At 44.9% G+C, this 19,884-nt stretch overlaps 1 long non-coding RNA gene across 1 annotated transcript; it reads left to right on the top strand.

The window, feature by feature from the left end:
- Positions 1–1,658: 1,658 nt before the first annotated feature.
- Positions 1,659–15,340, top strand: LOC117530253. The gene is made up of 3 exons (XR_004566262.1): positions 1,659–1,677; positions 10,474–10,475; positions 15,205–15,340. It is a non-coding gene; the product is annotated as an uncharacterized LOC117530253 (long non-coding RNA).
- The last annotated feature ends 4,544 nt before the right edge of the window (positions 15,341–19,884 follow it).

Genomic DNA, 19,884 nt, shown 5'->3' with positions numbered 1-19,884 from the left:
TAAATGCCGATTCTGTCATACAGCTGTTGAGAGTGTAAACCATCTAACATCAGCATGCCAGATCCTCATGGCAGATGGGCATTATACATCCAGACATAACAAGATCTGTCAATATCTCCACTGGAAGATCTGCAAGGAACTGGAGTTGGAAGTCAAAGAATATGTCTGGGAGCACGAGCCAACACCAGTCTCATCCAATGGAAAAATAACGATCTTCTACGACAAAGAGATCCCAGCAGGAAGACACATAGAAGGAGGTGCAATCAAACCTGATATTGTCATCTGGAACAAGCAAGAGAAAACAGCCAAAATCATTGATGTGACAATCAATCAATCAATCAACTTTTTTCTTGTATAGCGCCAAATCACAACAAACAGTTGCCCCAAGGCGCTCAGTGACAGTCCCCAATGACTACGGCCTGAATCGAGCTGAAAGGGGAAAGATCTCAAAATACCAAGACCTGAAAAATGACCTAAGAACAACATGGTCATTGAAAGACATCAATATCATTCCAGTTGTGATAGGAGCAACAGGCCTGATGAAGAAGAACCTGAAGAAATACCTTGAGGCAATCCCCGGTCACCCAAGTGCACATGAGGTGCAGTTGTCTGCGATTAAGGGAACGATCACCATCTTGAAGAGAGCCCTCGGATACAATGCCAGATCTGGTTAAGATAACTATAGAACCTAGGATGCAACTTTAGACCCCAGGTTTGGGGCCCATTGCATTCTACTAAAAAGACAAAGATAAATGAAAAGACAAAAACAATTTGGCTGTTCTGAATGTGGTCGAAGATTTGGACAAAAAGGCACCCTGAACAGACACATGATAATTCACACAGGACAAAAACAATTTGGCTGTTCTGAATGTGGTCGCAGATTTGGAGAAAAGTGCCACCTGAAAAGACACATGATAATTCATACAGGTCCAAAAGACCAAGGAAACAGCTTCCCAACAAGTACAGACCCATTTGCTGCCGAACAACAACATACAAATGGCTGATAGGAATCATAGCTGATGACATTTATGAACATCTGGACACTGCTGGTTACCTGGAAAATGAACAGAAAGATTGTTCCAGAAGAAGAATAGGAGCTAAAGACCAGTTACTGATAGACAAAGGTATCATGGAGGACTGCAAAAAAAGGAGAAACCTCAGCATGGCTTGGATTGACTACAAAAAGGCATTTGACAGCGTGTCACAAATGAACAAGTGGAACACCACCATCACCCTAAACCACACAGAGGGACAAATAATAATCCCAGACATACGAGTTCAGAGAGGGATATTCCAGGGAGACAGACTCTCACCACTTTTATTTTGTTTAATCTTTGCCGACTCAGATCAGGGACTCAGCTCGTGGTCGCAGTCGATAAGTTAAATGGTAAATGGACTGCATTTATAAAGCGCTTTTCCATCTGCATCAGATGCTCAAAGCACTTTACAGTTATGCCTCACATTCACCCCGATGTCAGGGTGCTGCCGTACAAGGCGCTTACTTGACACCGGGAGCAATCGGGGATTAAAGACCTTGCCCAAGTGATTTTCCAGTCAGGCTGGGATTTGAACCGAGGATCTTCTGGTCTCAAGCCCAATGCCTTAACCATAAGTTCTCCAAAGGCGTTGGTATGGAATTTGGACTGGATAAATGCTCAAAATGCACAATCAAAAAATGTAAAAAGAGAAAAACAGAAAACATACAGTTGGATGAAGGGAGCTACATTTAAGATTTGGCTGAAGACTCCACATACAAATACTTGGGAATTGAAAAAAAATGCTACAATAGATCATAAGTAAATGTAAGCGAAAGTAACACAAGAATACCTAAACCATTTAAAAAAGGAGGCGATGGACGAGTGGTTAAGTGTTGGGCTTCAGACCAGTGGATCCTCGGTTCAAGACCCAACCAGAATGGAAAGTCACTAAAGGCCCTTGGGCAAGGTCCCAGTGTGTAGTGAGCACCTTGCATGGCAACATGACAGTTTGTGTGTCTGTGTGAATGGGTGAATGTGAAGCATCATTGTAAAGCACTTTGAGCAACTCATGCAGATTGAAAAGTGTTATATAAATGCAGTCTATTTAACATTTATCTGCAAATCAAAGTTGACACCATAAAACAAGATCACAGCAATAAACCAGTTTGCAATACCAGTGGTGACCTTTGGGTTTGGCAAAGTAGACTGGCCACAGCGTGGACACGAAAACCAGGAAGATGCTCACCCTCCACAAGGTTACATACAGAAATCAGAGCATGGACAGAATATATCTCCCTCACAGAGAAGGAGGTCTGGGTCTCACTGAAATCAACCAGCCTACAGAGCGTCTATAATAAGTATTGGACAGTACTTAAAGAGCTCTGAATAAGTAGTCATGACAAAGGGAGGACAACATCATGAGAACACCGAGCAGACATCCGTCATCAAACTGGACAAAAAACCTGTCAGAAGACCTCCTAGAACAGAGAGGAAAACAACAATCTGACACCTGCAACAAAACTCGCAAGACAGACCAGAGAACAAAACAGCAAAAGAGAATGAAAACATCAAGTGGACAGATGGAAACAACACACAAGGGCTGGACGATTCCAATAAGAACTGGAAAAGGAAAACATTGACAAAGTTGGATCAATGCAGTGGATTAAAAATGGAGAACTTGGTTTTGATGGAGAACAAATTGTGATTGGAGCACAAGATCAGGGACTTCTAACAAATGGCTTCAAAAAAAATGTCAGGGATCTCACAAAATGATAAATGCTGATTCTGTCACACAGCTGTTGAGAGTGTAAACCATCTAACTTCAGCATGTCAGATCCTCCTGGCAGACAGACATTATACATCCAGACACAACAAGATCTGTCAATATCTCCACTGGAAAGTATGTAAGGAACTGGAGATGGAAGTCAAGGAAAACGTCTGGGAGCATGAACCAGCACCAGTCTCATCCAACGGAAAAGTAACTGTCTTGTACGACAAAGAGATCCCAGCAGGAAGATATATGGAAGGAGGTGCAATCAAACCTGATATTGTCATCTGGAACAAGCAAGAGAAAACAGCCAAAATCATCGATGTGACAGTCCCCAATGACTACGGCCTGAATCGAGCTGAAAGGGGAAAGATCACGAAATACCAAGACCTGAAAAATGACCTACGGACAACATGGTCATTGAAAGACATTGATATCATCCCAGTTGTTGTTGGGCAACAGGCCTGATGAAGAAGAAGAACCTGAAGAAATACCTTGAGACTCCATTTACAGAGCACTTTTCAGTCTGCAATAGATGCTCAAAGTGCTTTACAGTTGTGCCTCACATTCACCCATTCACACAAACACTGATGTCAGGGTGCTGCAATGCAAGGTGCTCACTACACACCAGGAGCAACTAGGGATTTAGGACCTTGCCCAAGGGCCCTTAGTGATTTTCCGGTCAGGCTGGGATTTGAACCAAGGATCCTCTGGTCTCAAGCTCAACTCTTAACCACTAGACCATCACCTCCTGTGTTTGGATGTTCATGGTGTTTAACCTGTCAGCAAGGTGTTGCTGTCTTCGAGGTGTGAGATGGCGTCTGTGTCAGGAGTCCTGCTGCATGCTGGGATACTTTATGATTCTTGTGTGTTGAAATTTAAAATTTTGGGGAAAATATGGAATTTTGTTTAGGTAAAAGCTTCTTCCCTTCATGATGGATTTTGATTATCATGTTTTTGTTTCCTTTATCAAAACACAGTTCACGGTTCTTCCTCACAAAAATAAAAAAAAAAATTAAAAATTTAAAAATTTGAATTGTTTTCAAAAATGTAGATGTTTTTCATGGTGAAAACAGTGAAATTCACCAAAACACTTTTTCTGTTTCAGTTTCTGATTGTAATTCTAGTGGTTTTGTTTGATTAATGTAAACACTGATCACAATTGTCCCTTGTGGAAATATGAAATTATGAACTTTTGGGGAGAAGTTTATGCAAAATGTTTGTTTTTGATTTTTATTTTGATTCAGATTACTTACTTCTTATTCTAAACACTGTTCACAATTCTTCCTCCAAAAAAACTTGAATTTTTGTTGTTTTCAAATACTGTTTGGAAAACAATAAAATTCACCTAAATGCTTTTTGGATCCAGTTTGTGATCAGTTTTAATTCTGATGGTTTTGTTTGTTTCATTAAAGTTCTGCTCTTCATTGCAGAATTTTGAATTTGGGCAAAATAACTAATTTTGGTCATGAAAACCATGAAATGCACCTAGAATTGAGCAGTTTTCCAAGTCGCATGAGAGAAAAATTTTTACCAAAACAAGACGGCATTCAAGAAATTTTACAACCGTTGGTAAAGAATTTTATTTGGGGTTTGTCATCATTTTCCTCACCTGCATAAAGCGTGGAAATAGTTGGAGAATAAACCCTGCTGAGTTCTGGTTATTAACTAGAACCAGTTCATGATGTCTGCTGCTGTACCTGTAAGGTCAGAGGACAAACCATCAGCGGTGACAGAAGTCGATGGTGGAGGTGGAACGAGGAGCGTCTTAAACAGGGAACAACATTTTTGCTGAATCAGCGGCGTTTCTGATTCTGTCATGAAGACAATTTGGCAGCAGAAATGCTGGAAGATCAACATGACAGAGACGGACATGAACTGAGGACAACAGGGTGTCCAGATTTACAACACTGACGTTCAGCTGCTCTGATCCAGGTTTCTGACAGCTTCAGTCAGCTGGATGTTGGCTCCTCCTCCTCTGCATGGACAGACACGCCCACTATAATGTGTCAGCTGTGTTCTGTGGTCATTCTGTAAAACACTCCTGCATGACGTTGATGCGGCTCTATGACATCATATTAAAATGTTATCAATCAATCCTCTGTGGGGGCTGATCACCTTTGACCTTTGCATCGTGTTAGAAAAATCCATTTAGCAAAAATAAATTCATGGTGTTCGGGTTCAGCAGTGATCAGTTTCAACGGCAGAAAAGCAGCTGATGGTCTTTTTACTGATAAAGCGTCCAGACACAAACTCTGAATGTGTCTCTGGATGAGTCTCAGACAGTTGGATCGTGTCCTTCACATGGACTGAGAGCCACCTGGCATCATGGGTGTGGTCAAGAACAAACATCCAAGACAGAAGTAGAGTCAGCACTTGTATATCCAACTCAAAGTCAGCCTGCCTCTATGACCTCACAAAGAGCAGCATGTCAATCTCCAGGGTCAGTGTTTGGAGCCAGGAGTCAAAGTGGACACTTGCTTCAGCTTGTTGGTGACCCCATATTGACCTCTGGGGGTGTTGTACTGATCAGAAATGAGTTTCTCATGTCCAGAAATAATGGAAATACATATTTGGTTTACATTTCTGTCACATTTTCATCCTAAGATTCACACGTTTCTAATTTCATGTTCAGAAATTTCACATCCCAGAGGTCAATGACCTCTAGCTGACCCCAGAGGTCAAACTGAGAAAGTCTCCACATCTTAAATTAAAGCTTCTGTCATCAAGAACAAACCCTGAAAGTTTAATGTTTTCATTCTGTGCACAATTGTCCTGATTAACAGCCCCACTAACAGTTTTTGATTGAAGAGCATCATGTCGGATAAAACAATGTCAGTCTCTGTAGTTTTCTCTGCGCCCCTCCCCAATCATTACCCCATCCCCGTAGAGACGGTGCCTGCTCCCAGACCACGAATAACCAGCAAAAATCTATTTAAGCATAAAAATTCAAAAAGAAAAAATAATATAGCACCTTCAACTGCACCACAGACTAAAACAGTTAAATGTGGTCTATTAAACATTAGGTCTCTCTCTTCTAAGTCCCTGTTAGTAAATGATATAATAATTGATCAACATATTGATTTATTCTGCCTTACAGAAACCTGGTTACAGCAGGATGAATATGTTAGTTTAAATAAATCAACACCCCCGAATCACACTAACTGTCAGAATGCTCATAGCACAGGCCGAGGCGGAGGATTAGCAGCAATCTTCCACTCCAGCTTATTAATTAATCAAAAACCCAGACAGAGCTTTAATTCATTTGAAAGTTTGACTCTTAGTCTTGTCCATCCAAATTGGAAGTCCCAAAACCCAGTTTTATTTGTTATCTATCGTCCACCTGGTCGTTACTGTGAGTTTCTCTGAATTTTCAGACTTTTTGTCTGACTTAGTGCTTAGCTCAGATAAGATAATTATAGTGGGCGATTTTAACATCCACACAGATGCTGAGAATGACAGCCTCAACACTGCATTTAATCTATTATTTGACTCAATTGGCTTCGCTCAAAATGTAAATGACTTTTAAGGTGGCAGTATTTAAACCATTACTTAAAAAGCCATCACTTGACCCAGCTATCTTAGCTAATTATAGGCCAATCTCCAACCTTCCTTTTCTCTCAAAAATTCTTGAAAGGGTAGTTGTAAAACAGCTAACTGATCATCTGCAGAGGAATGGTCTATTTGAAGAGTTTCAGTCAGATTTCAGAATTCATCATAGTACAGAAACAGCATTAGTGAAGGTTACAAATGATCTTATGGCCTCAGACAGTGGACTCATCTCTGTGCTTGTTCTGTTAGACCTCAGTGCAGCTTTTGATACCATATCAAGTTTATGGTGACCATAAACTTTTATTAGAGAGATTAGAGCATGCCATAGGTATTAAAGGCACTGCACTGCAGTGGTTTGAATCACATTTATCTAATAGATTACAATTTGTTCATGTAAATGGGGAGTCTTCTTCACGGACTAAGGTTAATTATGGAGTTCCACAAGGTTCTGTGCTAGGACCAATTTTGTTCACTTTATACATGCTTCCCTTAGGCAGTATTATTAGAAAGCATTGCTTAAATTTTCATTGTTACGCAGATGATACCCAGCTTTATCTATCAATGAAGCCAGAGGACACACACCAATTAGTTAAACTGCAGGAATGTCTTTCAGACATAAAGACATGGATGACCTCTAATTTCCTGCTTTTAAATTCAGATAAAACTGAAGTTATTGTACTTGGCCCCACAAAACTCAAACATGATGTCTAACCAGATCCTTATTCTGGATGGCATTACCAAGACCTCCAGTAATACTGTGAGAAATCTTGGAGTAATTTTTGTTCAGGATTTGTCCTTCAATGCGCATATTAAGCAAATTTGTAGAACTGCTTTTTTTGCATTTGCGCAATATCTCTAAAATTAGAAAGGTCTTGTCTAAGAGTAATGCTGAAAAGCTAATTCATGCATTTCTTCTTGGCTGGACTATTGTAATTCATTATTATCAGGTTGTCCTAAAGGTTCCCTGAAAAGCCTTAATTTAATTCAAAATGCTGTAGCTAGAGTATTGACAGGGACTAGAAGGAGAGAGCATATTTCACCCATATTGGCTTCTCTTCATTGGCTCCCTGTTAATTGTAGAATAGAATTTAAAATTCTTCTTACTTATAAGGTTTTGAATAATTAGGTCCCATCTTATCTTAGGGACCTCATAGTACCATATCACCCCAATAGAGCGCTCCGCTCTCAGACTGCAGGCTTACTTGTAGTTCCTAGGGTTTGTAAGAGTAGAATGGGAGGCAGAGCCTTCAGCTTTCAGGCTCCTCTCCTGTGGAACCAGCTCCCAATTCTTATTAGGGAGACAGACACCCTCTCTACTTTTAAGATTAAGCTTAAAACTTTCCTTTTTGCTAAAGCTTATAGTTAGGGCTGGATCAGGTGACCCTGAACCATCCCTTAGTTATGCTGCTATAGACTTAGACTGCTGGGGGGTTCCCATGATGCACTGAGTGTTTCTTTCTCTTTTTGCTCTGTATGCACCACTCTGCTTTTAATCATTGGTGATTGATCTCTGCTCTCTTCCATAGCATGTCTTTTCCTGATTATCTCCCCTCAGCTCCAACCAGTCCCAGCAGAAGACTGCCCCTCCCTGAGCCTGGTTCTGCTGGAAGTTTCTTCCTGTTAAAAGGGAGTTTTTCCTTCCCACTGTCGCCAAGTGCTTGCTCATAGGGGGTCGTTTTGACCGTTGGGGTTTTCCTGTAATTATTGTATGGCTTTTGCCTTGCAATATAAAGCACCTTGCGGCAACTGTTGTTGTAATTTGGTGCTATATAAATAAAATCGATTTGATTTGTTTTAAGTGATAACAAAATAAGGCATGTTCACAATTTTTCCAACACCCATGAACCTTAACTTTACTTGCTCCTCAGCCAGCAATAACACTAGCTTTGTGACACCTTTGAAATGCCTGCGTGACACACTCAGGGGCCACATCACCACCAGCAAGTCAGATGGGGCAACCCCACGCTGCCCAAACAGTTTCCCATAACACCCGTGGATGGCATTCATCCCCAGGATCCTGGGAATCTGTAAAACAAATCCTCCTCCTACATTTCGACATTATCAGTTCCATCAGTGAAAAAACTTACTGTCATCAGGTCAAACTCACAACTCTGATCCTTTATTTTAATGAATGTTGTTCTAACATTTATTGTTAATTTGTTTCTTTGCAGACATGCAGCCGTTGTTGGTGATTAAAGAAGAAACTCTCCCTGAACACCAGGAATGGAATCTGAGTGTTGACCAGAAGGACACTAAAGAAGAAGAGAAGCTGTGGATAAGTCAGCAGGGAGAGCAACTTCAGCAGCTGGAGGAGGCAGATCTCACCAAGTTTGGTTTCACTGCCGTCCCTGTGGAGAGTGAAAATGATGATGAAAAACCAGAGTCATCACAACTTCATCAAAGCCCAAGTGATGAGAGCACAGAGGCTGAGCCTGTAGCCAGCAGCTCATCTGTATACAGAACACTGACAGCAGAAGCTGATGGAGAGGACGATGGAGGACCACAACCAGCCAGCAACTCAGGTCCAAACAGTCATTTACAACCAGATACCAGTGGCAGGAGTTCAGACAGTTCTGGAACTGAGACTGATGACAGTGATGACTGGAAACAGACCAGAGAACTTGAGTCAAATTTTAACTGTTGGAAAAATATCAGTATTGTTAGTTCAAGCAAATGCAACATTGCTGAGGCAGAATTTATGTATTCTCAAGCATCTGGACCCATGAACAATTCAGAGCAGTACAAGGGGAGGCAAGCAAGCGTGAAACCATTGAGCTGTTCTGATTGGAGTAAAACACAGAAACAGAAGACACTTCAGACAGGAAAGAAACCATTTGACTGTTCTGAATGTGGTCGAAGATTTGGAGAAAAGGGCGACCTGAAAAGACAGGCCTGATGAAGAAGAACCTGAAGAAATACCTTGAGGCAATCCCCGGTCACCCAAGTGCACATGAGGTGCTGTTGTCTGCAATTAAGGGAACGATCACCATCTTGAAGAGAGCCCTTGGATACAATGCCAGCTCTGGTTAGGTTAACTATAGAGCCTAGGGTGCAACTTTAGACCCCAGGTTTGGGGCCCATTGCATTCTATTAAAAAGACGACAAAGATAAATGAAAAAACAAAAGACACAAACAATTTGGTTGTTCTGAATGTGGTCAAAGATTTGGACAAAAGGGCAACCTAATCAGACACATGATAATTCATACAGGACGCAAACAATTTGACTGTTCTGAATGTGGTCAAAGATTTGGAGGAAAGGGCGACCTGAAAAGACACATGATAATTCACACAGGTTGGAGTTCCTACTGGACACAAGCCTCGAGTGTCCTCGGTCCCACTGTGAAGGGGTTTGCCACGAGAGATCTTGGTATGAGGATGTTTCAAAAGACTTCCTGTTAATTCTAGAATAGAATTTAAAATTCTTCATCTTACTTATAAGGTTTTGAATAATCAGGTCCCATCTTATCTTAGGGACCTCATAGTACCATATCACCCCAATAGAGCACTTCGCTCTCAGACTGCAGGCTTACTTGTAGTTCCTAGGGTTTGTAAGATTAGAATAGGAGGCAGAGCCTTCAGCTTTCAGGCTCCTCTCCTGTGGAACGAGCTCCCAATTCGGATCAGGGAGACAGACACCCTCTCTACTTTTAAGATTAGGCTTAATTTTCCTTTTTGCTAAAGCTTATAGTTAGGGCTGGATCAGGTGACCCTGAACCATCCCTTAGTTATGCTGCTATAGACTTAGACTGCTGGGGCATTCCCATGATGCACTGAGTGTTTCTTTCTCTTTTTGCTCTGTATGCACCACTCTGCATTTAATCATTGGTGATTGATCTCTGCTCCCCTCCACAGCATGTCTTTTTCCTGGTTCTCTCCCTCAGCCCCAACCAGTCCCAGCAGAAGACTGCCCCTCCCTGAGCCTGGTTCTGCTGGAGGTTTCTTCCTGTTAAAATGGAGTTTTTCCTTCCCACTGTCGCCAAGTGCTTGCTCACAGGGGGTCGTTTTGACCGTTGGGGTTTTTACGTAATTATTGTATGGCCTTGCCTTACGATATAAAGCGCCTTGGGGCAACTGTTTGTTGTGATTTGGCGCTATATAAATAAAAATTGATTGATTGATTGATTGAAAAGAAACAAACACCAGCTAAAACCTCCACAAAGCGCCTAGGCACAAAGGCGTATGAAGAAAATGATGCAACTTCCCCCAGTGCTGGGGGGAGACATCTCTTCTGTAGCAGCACTCAGCTGGGTCATCCACCAGATCAGTGGTGTCATCAACCAGATAGTTCTGATCCTGGACCCCAGCAACAACACCATCAAAGGGCTAAAAGAATCCAGTGAAACTGCATCATTGTAAATTGGTCCATTGGGGAGAAGAAAAAGATCTCTCACTGCTTCGCATACTCAAACATGAGAAGTGGGGCAGGAGATCAAAGGCAGTATTTGAGGAGAGGAAAGGTCACCATCTTGAAGAGAGCCCTCGGATACAAAGTCAGTAATGTTAAGGGTGCAGCTTTAGACCCCGGGTCTGGGGCCCCACTGCACTCTATTAGAAGGAAATTCAAGGCAAATGAAAAAAAAAAAGACACAAACAGTTTAGCTGTTCTGAATGTGGTCGCAGATTTGGAGAAACGGGCAACCTGAATATGACATCGGATATGACTTAAGTAGAGACAGAGGAAAGAAAAAACAAAAACTTGTGAACCATCTGCTGTTCATGGACGATTTGAAAATCTATGCCGACACAAAAAAGGGATTCAGTCAGCTAGTGGAAACTGTCCATAAGTTCTCAAAAGACTTTGGTATGGAATTTGGACTGGATAAATGCTCAAAATGCACAATGACAAAAGGTAAAAAGACAAAAACCGAAAACATACAATTGGATGAAGAGAGCTACATAGAAGATCTGGCTGTAGACTCCATATACAAATACTTGGGAATTGAACAAAATACTATAATTGAGCACAAGAAAATGAGAACAAAAACAACACAAGAATACCTAAACCGCTTAAAAAAGATCTGCAAAACACAGTTGAAACCAAAAAACAAGATCACAGCCATAAACCAGTTTGCAATACCAGTGGTGACCTATGGGTTTGGCATAGTTGACTGGCCACAGCGTGAGCTTAATAAGTTGGACACAAAAACCAGGAAGATGCTCACCCTCCACAAAATCACATACAGAAATCAGTGCATGGACAGAATATATCTCCCTCGCAGAGAAGGCGGTCTGGGTCTCACTGAAATCAACCAGGCCTACAGAGCATTGATAAGTATTGGACAGTACATAAAGAGCTCTGAAGAAGAAATCGTAAAAATGGTCGCACAACACCATGAGAAGACCTTATCCGAATGGACCTCAATCACTAAATTGGCAAAAAACTTTGGCAGAGAACTTCTACAAGAGAGAGAAAGCAACAGTCTCATGCCTGCAACAAAACTTGCAAGACAAACCAGAGAACAATACAGCAAAAGAGAAGGAAAACATCGAGTGGAAAGATGGAAACAGCACAAAAGAGCCGGACGTTTCCAAGAAGAACTTGAAAAGGAATACATTGACAAAGTTGGATCAATGCAGTGGCTAAAAAATGGAGAACTTGGTTTTGATGGAGAAAGAATTCTGATTAGAGCACAAGATCAGGGACTTCTAACAAATGGCTTCACAAAATGTCAGGGATCTCACAAAATGATAAATGCCGATTCTGTCACACAGCTGTTGAGAGTGTAAACCATCTAACTTCAGCATGCCAGATCCTCATGGCAGATGGACATTATACATCCAGACACAACAAAATCTGTCAATATCTCCACTGGAAGGTCTGCAAGGAACTGAAGATGGAAGTCAAAGAAATGTCTGGAAGCACGAGCCAGCACCAGTCTCATCCAACGGAAAAGTAACTGTCTTCTATGACAAAGAGATCCCAGCAGGAAGACACATCGAAGGAGGTGCAATCAAACCTGATATTGTCATCTGGAACAAGCAAGAGAAAACAGCCAAAATCATCGATGTGACAGTCCCCAGTGACTACGGCCTGAATCGAGCGGAAAGGGGAAAGCTCTCGAAATACCATTGCAAAGAATATTCCATCACCACTGCCCAATAAGAAAGGCATCCCAAGAGGGCGAGTCGTCACCCAAAGACACAACTTACCCACAAAAACACTTCTCGGATGTGGAAATACAAGTAATGCAACAGGAGGTTGTGCAAATGATCAGGGTTGGCATCTGCCCTCTGACACAAGCCATTGGACCACCGAGGAATGACTGTCCTCAGAAAACATACATCCAACAAAAAACACCAGACCAAGCCAGCCTCTCACGCCAAAGAAAAAGTAGGAGTCAAACACCACACCAACAAAAAAGAAATCAGGCACTACTCCCCCACCCGAAAAAAACGAGCCATTCACTGCCCTCTGAAAAACGAGTTATTCACTGCCCCCCCCCCCCCCCCAAAAAAAAAAAACCCGAGCCATTCACCAGCTCATCCATAAAACAATATACAGGTCCACACAGACCCAGAACAGCAGGAACTAGAAGAGGTATTGGCAAATAAGATTGAAGAACCAAGAAAAATGGACATGACAGAACGTCCAAAGCTGACTAAATTAAATGAAAATAAAAAAATTCAAAACTATCTTGCAAAACGTTAACCTGGGACTGGCTAAACTGGTCCCAGAAGGAACCACATTGACAGAGATAAACTCTATCAATTATGGAGCAGCATGGTACATACAAATAAATTAGTCCCACAAGATTTGGAGAGAAAAGGAACCACAAATAGGAAAAAGAATACGATGCCACGATGGAAAAAGACATTACAACCAAAAAAAAAATCAGCCGCCAAAGAGCAGAGATCTCCCAAATGGCCACATTTTTTGGGAAGCCAAAACCACAAAAAGAATCTTCTTAAAAAAGTAAATTGTATTAAAAGAAAATACAATGTTGAAGATAAACAGCTGGGTGGGAGGCTGAACATCAAGCCTTAAGCCCCGGTCACAACCCACCGTGCGTTTTTTTTCGCTGTACGTTTTCTGCGGAAGCCACGGCCACTACGTTTTTGTGAAAACGTACGGAGGCAGTAGCAAGAGGGGGGAGGGAGTATGTTCAACGCACGTCTCTAGGAGTGTAACGATAAAGAGAGTTGACAATAAAGCAGTGCGTGTGTGTGTGTGTGTGGGGGGGGGGGGTCGCTTTTCTTTTTTATGAGCGGGACCGGAACGGCAGGTGTTTTTCGCCGTCGGCGATGCATGAGCATGTCCAGCCTGCAGCGGTAAGTTGCACGAGTGTTTACTTGCCTCGAAAACTTACAGCTAGTTAACAGACTGAAGCTTTGGAGTGTCTGTGTTGCTGACGTTTGGAAATAAAGTCCAAGTTCAAGTGAGAAGCTGCGTTGTGTATGCAAGTCTGTTGGCCACCGTAGTATGTGGTGAGTGCCGTAATCCGTACTGCCGATGTACGGATTTGGTTAATTCAATAGTAATTGAATGAAAATGTGCTGCTTTGAATCCATACTGAGGCAGTACTCACAACGTGCGTCATCTGTACTGCTGGTGAATCCGCAGCCTGACCGCAGCGAAAGTTCTGCATGCACTAAAACCTCTACGGCGTATCTGCGTGTGTCTGTGTGCTCCTAAATTCATACTGAGGCAGTACTTACGACGTATGGATCTCCAAATTTAGCCCACGTTTTTGCAAGTAGACTGCACGCACGTGCAAGTACGGCGGGTTGTGACCACGGCTTTAGTAAAAGCTTTTCCAGCACAAATTAGGAACAAAGACAAGAAAATACAAGCAAAACAGATAAACAATTTGCAAAAAAAAAAAAAAAACCCAGACTAGTGTACAGGAAGCTGGCAAACGACACAATAGAAGTACAACAGCCACCTGAGAGAGAAGAAGTTGAAAAATTCTGGAGACCACTCTTTGAAGACCCAAAACAACACCAAGAGGCTGAGTGGATTGAAAAAATAAAACAGAAAAACAAAGACAAACAACAAATACCAGCAATTGTAATCAATGAAGAGGAGATCAGAAAGAAAATGAGTGAATACAGTAACTTCAAGGCACCTGGCATCAACAAAATCCCAAATTTTTGGCTGAAAAGACTGACAGCATTACACCAACATTATGCTGTGACTTTCACAAAAATATTGAACGGAGAAGACACACCAGACTGACTAACGACAGGGAACACAAGCCTAATTCCAAAGACCAAGGAAACACAGCTTCCCAACAAGTACAGACCCATCTGCTGCCTAACAACAACGTACAAATGACTGACAGGAATCATAGCTGATGACATTTATGAACATCTGGACACTGGTAGCTACCTGGAAAATGAACAGAAAGGTTGTTCCAGAAGAAGATTAGGAGCTAAAGACCAGTTACTGACAGACAAAGTTATCCTGGAGGACTGCAAAAAAAGGCAGAGGAACCTCAGCATGGCTTGGATTGACTACAAAAAGGCATTTGACAGTGTACCACACTCCTGGATCATGAGGTGCTTTGAACTCTACAACATCAATGAGGAAATAAGATCTTTCCTGAGAGCACAAATGAACAAGTGGAACACCACCATCACCCTAAACCACACAGAGGGACAAATAACAATCCCAGACATACAAGTTCAGAGAGGGATATTCCAGGAAGACAGACTCTCACCACTTTTATTCTGTTTAATCATAGACCCACTCAGCAAGATCCTGAAGGAGCAAGACATCGGGTATGACTTAAGTAAAGACAAAGGAAGGAAACATCAGGAAGTGGTGAACTATCTCTTATTTATGGACGACTTGAAGATCTTTACCGACTCAGAGCAGGGACTCAGTCAGCTAGTGGAGGAAGTTCATAACTTCACTGTGGACATTGGTATGGAATTTAGACTGGATAAATGTTCTAAATGTGCAGAAAAAGAAAGCAGCAGAAAACATACAGCTGGATGAAGGGAGCTACATTGAAGATTTGGCTGAAGATTCCACATACAAATATTTTGGAATCGAAGAAAATGAGAGAGAGAGAAACACAAGAATACCTAAACCATTTTTAAAAGATTTGCAAATCAGAACACCAAAGAAAAATTTGTCAACAACTGACATGTTTGGGGGCGGGGCTTCCATCAAGCTCCAAGTTGACATCTTCAGTTTCAGCAGCATCACATCGATGGTTCAATCTGTTCACTGAAGCCTGAAACCAAAGTCCTGGTGTCTTTCTTTCTTGGGGACAGACGACTCGTCTTCTTCTACCTCCGTCCTGCAGAAGGTGAATCTAAATGTGCCTGTGGGGGGGAACAGGATGGGAGGGGGGCTTCAAGTTCCTGCTGGATTCTATGATCTAATAAACTCACCAAAACAAAGAAACACTGACGTGAAATCTGAGCCCTGTTGAGTGTGTGAGTGCTGGAAAGGTGTGCACGTGCAGCATGTGCACAGCGGGTCGTCCTAAGGTGAGTCAGGTCACATTTTTGGCAAAGCGAATGATGACTGGATGATTTTGTTGTGTGGGCCGCCAGAAGAGGAGGTACTGCTGGCCCACCACCAGAGGGCGCCCTGCCTGAAGTGCGGGCTTCAGGCACGAGAGGGCGCTGCCGCCTCCAGGAACTGCCGAGGTGACAGCTGTCACCCATCAACCATGACAGCTGTCACTGATCATCTACATTACGCCAGGAATAAAAGCAGGAAGACACCTCCACCACATCGCCGAGATATCATCTTCATTGAGAGGTAATGTCCTCAGCCGTTTGTGTTACAATATAATTTGTATATTGTGAGTGTTTGCAGGAGTACCGGTACCTCTGTCGGTGGAAGCTGAGAGAGCGCTGGAAGGCACTCTTTTCCCCTGAGGAATCACTGCGGTACTCTGCAAGTTATAGAGTGAGAGGTGGAGGTGGCATTCCCACCATAATTGTTACTGGGTGTACACACACCCACACTTGACTGTTTTTGTTTTCCGCCAGCAGTACCAGATCTGACACGCCGAGACAGTGGCCACCTGGGGACTTCGGGACTTGGCGGCTCCAGTATCCCTCGGGTTCGGTGGCGGTGGAAATCGTGTGGTTCCGGTTCGTCTCCAGACGGGCGTCTCCTATCGTCGAGCCTGCCCACACGACACCTTTATTGATTGACTTGTATACATTCTGTAATCTGCTGTGTTTGGTTGTGGCATTCACAACAGTAAAGTGTTCTAATTTAACTCCTTCTATTGTCCGTTCATTTACACCCCTTGTTGTGGGTCCGTGTCACTACACTTTCCCAACAGGATATCTCGGCCAGCGTCATGGACTCCGAGGGGCGTCAGCCGGCTGTTGAACGACCAATGGGAGCACAGGCGTCTGCAGGAGGCGTGATTGGTGAGCTGCAGCACATTCTCACCGCCTTTACGGCTCGGTTGGATCAAATGACCGAGCAAAACATCCTCCTGAACCGCAGGGTGGAGGCTCTCTCCGCGCAGGTGGCGGCGAGCGCTCAGGTCGCTGCTGCAGCTCCTCCTCCTGCCGACCCTGTGCAGGATATGAACGTTCCAGTGGTGGTTCAACAACCCCTCCCACCATCCCCTGAAGCATACATAAGCCCTCCTGAGCCATACGGAGGTTGTGTGGAGACGTGCGCGGACTTTCTCATGCAGTGTTCGCTCGTCTTCGCACAACGTCCCGTCATGTACGCGTCAGATGCTAGTAAAATAGCTTATGTGATTGCTCTGCTTCGGGGTAAGGCACGCGCCTGGGCTACGGCGCTCTGGGAACAGAACTCACGGTTGTTATCAGCATACACTGGGTTTGTGGGGGACTTCAGAACAGTGTTTGATCACCCTAACAAAGGAGAGACCGCTTCAACAATGCTGCTGTCAATGCGACAGGGGCGCCGGTGCGCAGCCGAATATGCAGTCGACTTCCGCATCGCGGCTGCGAGGTCCAGCTGGAATAACGTTGCGCTCCGCGCCGCCTTCATAAACAGACTGTCGTTGGTTCTGAAGGAGCATCTGGTAGCTAAGGAGGAACCGCGGGATTTAGATGGGCTTATCGATCTCGTTATACGGTTAGACAATCGGTTGGAGGAACGCCGTCGGGAGCGAGGCGAAGGACGTGGCCGGATACGCGCCGCCCCTCTCCCTTCCGGGTTCGAAAAGGGACCGCCCTCCCCACGCTCCACAGCCGCGGCGCTCCGTGGGGCAACAGCTCCCCCTGCTGACGTTGTTAGGGAAACGCACAGGGCCAAAATGAGGAGGCTGGTCCGCGGGGAGTGTTTTCTCTGCAGCTCAAAGGAGCACACGCAGAAAAACTGCCCCAAACGGCCACAACAACCGCCCTCAGAGACTGGGCTAAGGGGGGGTCAAAACATTCACGTGGGACACACACAGATTGCCACACGACTCCCAGTTACAATCCTGAGCGGGGATTTAACCCTTCAAGCCCCAGCACTGGTGGACACGGGGTCAGAAGGGAATTTGCTAGACAGCAGATGGGCAAGGGAGGTAGGGCTCCCTCTGGTGGCGCTTCCTTTGCCATTGCAGGTGCGGGCACTAGATGGCACCCTCCTCCCTTTAATCACACACAAGACACAACCAGTAACTCTGGTGGTGTCTGGAAACCATCGGGAGGAGATTGAGTTTTTTGTAACTCCTTCTACCTCCCGCGTGATTTTGGGCTTCCCTTGGATGTTGAAGCACAATCCCCGGATTGATTGGCCGTCTGGGGTGGTGGTTCAGTGGAGCGAAACCTGCCATCGGGTGTGTTTAGGATCCTCGGTTCCTCCAGGTTTACAGGCTAAGGAGGAGGTCAAAGTCCCTCCAAATCTGACAGCAGTGCCGGTTGAGTACCACGATCTTGCTGATGTCTTCAGCAAGGATCTGGCACTCACCCTTCCCCCGCACCGTCCGTACGATTGTGCCATTGATTTGGTTCCAGGCGCTGAGTTCTCGTCCAGCAGGCTGTACAACCTCTCACGACCTGAGCGCGAATCAATGGAGACCTACATCCGGGACTCATTAGCTGCCGGGCTGATCCGGAACTCCACCTCCCCGATGGGGGGAGTTTTCTTTTTTGTGGGCAAGAAAGATGGCGGACTCCGTCCATGCATTGATTACAGGGGGCTGAATGAGATTACGGTTCGCAACCGATACCCGTTGCCTTTGTTGGATTCGGTGTTCACCCCCCTGCATGGAGCCAAAATCTTCACAAAGTTGGATCTTAGGAACGCATACCACCTAGTTCTGATCCGGAAGGGAGACGAATGTAAGACGGCATTCAACACCCCGTTAGGTCATTTTGAGTACCTGGTCATGCCGTTCGGCCTCACTAACGCCCCCGCGACGTTCCAAGCTTTGGTTAATGACGTCTTGCGGGACTTCCTGCACCGATTCGTCTTCGTATATCTGGACGATATACTCATCTTTTCTCCGGATCCTGAGACCCATGTACGGCATGTACGTCAGGTCCTGCAGCGGTTGTTGGAGAACCGGCTGTTTGTGAAGGGCGAGAAGTGTGAGATTCACCGCACCTCTTTGTCCTTCCTGGGGTTTATCATCTCCTCCAACTCCGTCGCCCCGGATCCGGCCAAGGTCGCAGCGGTGAGAGACTGGCCCCAACCTACGAGCCGTAGGAAGCTGCAACAGTTCCTCGGCTTTGCAAATTTTTACAGGAGGTTCATTAAGGGGTATAGTCAGGTAGTTAGCCCCCTGACAGCCCTAACCTCACCAAAAGTTCCCTTCACCTGGTCAGATCGGTGCGATGCCGCGTTCAGGGAGTTGAAACAGCGCTTCTCGACTGCACCTGTCTTGGTGCAGCCCGATCCTAGTCGCCAGTTTGTGGTTGAAGTGGACGCCTCTGACTCAGGGATAGGAGCCGTGCTATCCCAGAGCGGAGAGACCGATAAGGTTCTTCACCCGTGTGCCTATTTTTCCCGCAGGTTGACCCCAGCAGAGCGGAACTATGACGTGGGCAATCGAGAGCTCCTTGCGGTGAAAGAGGCTCTTGAGGAGTGGAGACACCTGCTGGAGGGAGCGTCAGTGCCTTTCACGGTTTTTACTGACCACCGGAACCTGGAGTATATCAGGACCGCCAAGCGACTGAACCCTAGGCAAGCCCGCTGGTCACTGTTTTTCGGCCGTTTTGACTTCCGGATCACCTACTGCCCCGGGACCAAAAACCAGAGATCGGATGCCCTGTCCCGGGTGCACGAACAGGAAGTCAAGACCGAGCTGTCGGATCCACCGGAACCCATCTTACCGGAGTCCACTATCGTGGCTACCCTAACCTGGGACGTGGAGAAGACCGTCCGGGAGGCCCTGGCACGGAGCCTGGATCCCGGAACAGGACCGAAAGACAGACTATACGTCCCACCAGAAGCAAGGGCTGCCGTCCTGGACTTCTGTCACGGGTCCAAGCTCTCCTGCCACCCAGGGGTGCGTAGGACCGTGGCAGTGGTCCGGCAGCGCTTCTGGTGGGCGTCCCTGGAGACTGACGTCCGGGCTTACATCCAGGCCTGCACCACCTGCGCCAGGGGCAAGGCGGACCACCAGAAGGCACAGGGACTCCTACAGCCACTTCCTGTGCCTCATCGCCCCTGGTCCCACATCGGTCTGGATTTTGTCATG

This window comes from Thalassophryne amazonica, chromosome 18 (assembly GCF_902500255.1).
Source record: "Thalassophryne amazonica chromosome 18, fThaAma1.1, whole genome shotgun sequence".
Lineage (NCBI taxonomy): Eukaryota > Metazoa > Chordata > Actinopteri > Batrachoidiformes > Batrachoididae > Thalassophryne > Thalassophryne amazonica.
Note: the sequence above shows the minus strand (reverse complement) of the source record. Positions and strands in the feature narration are given on the sequence as shown.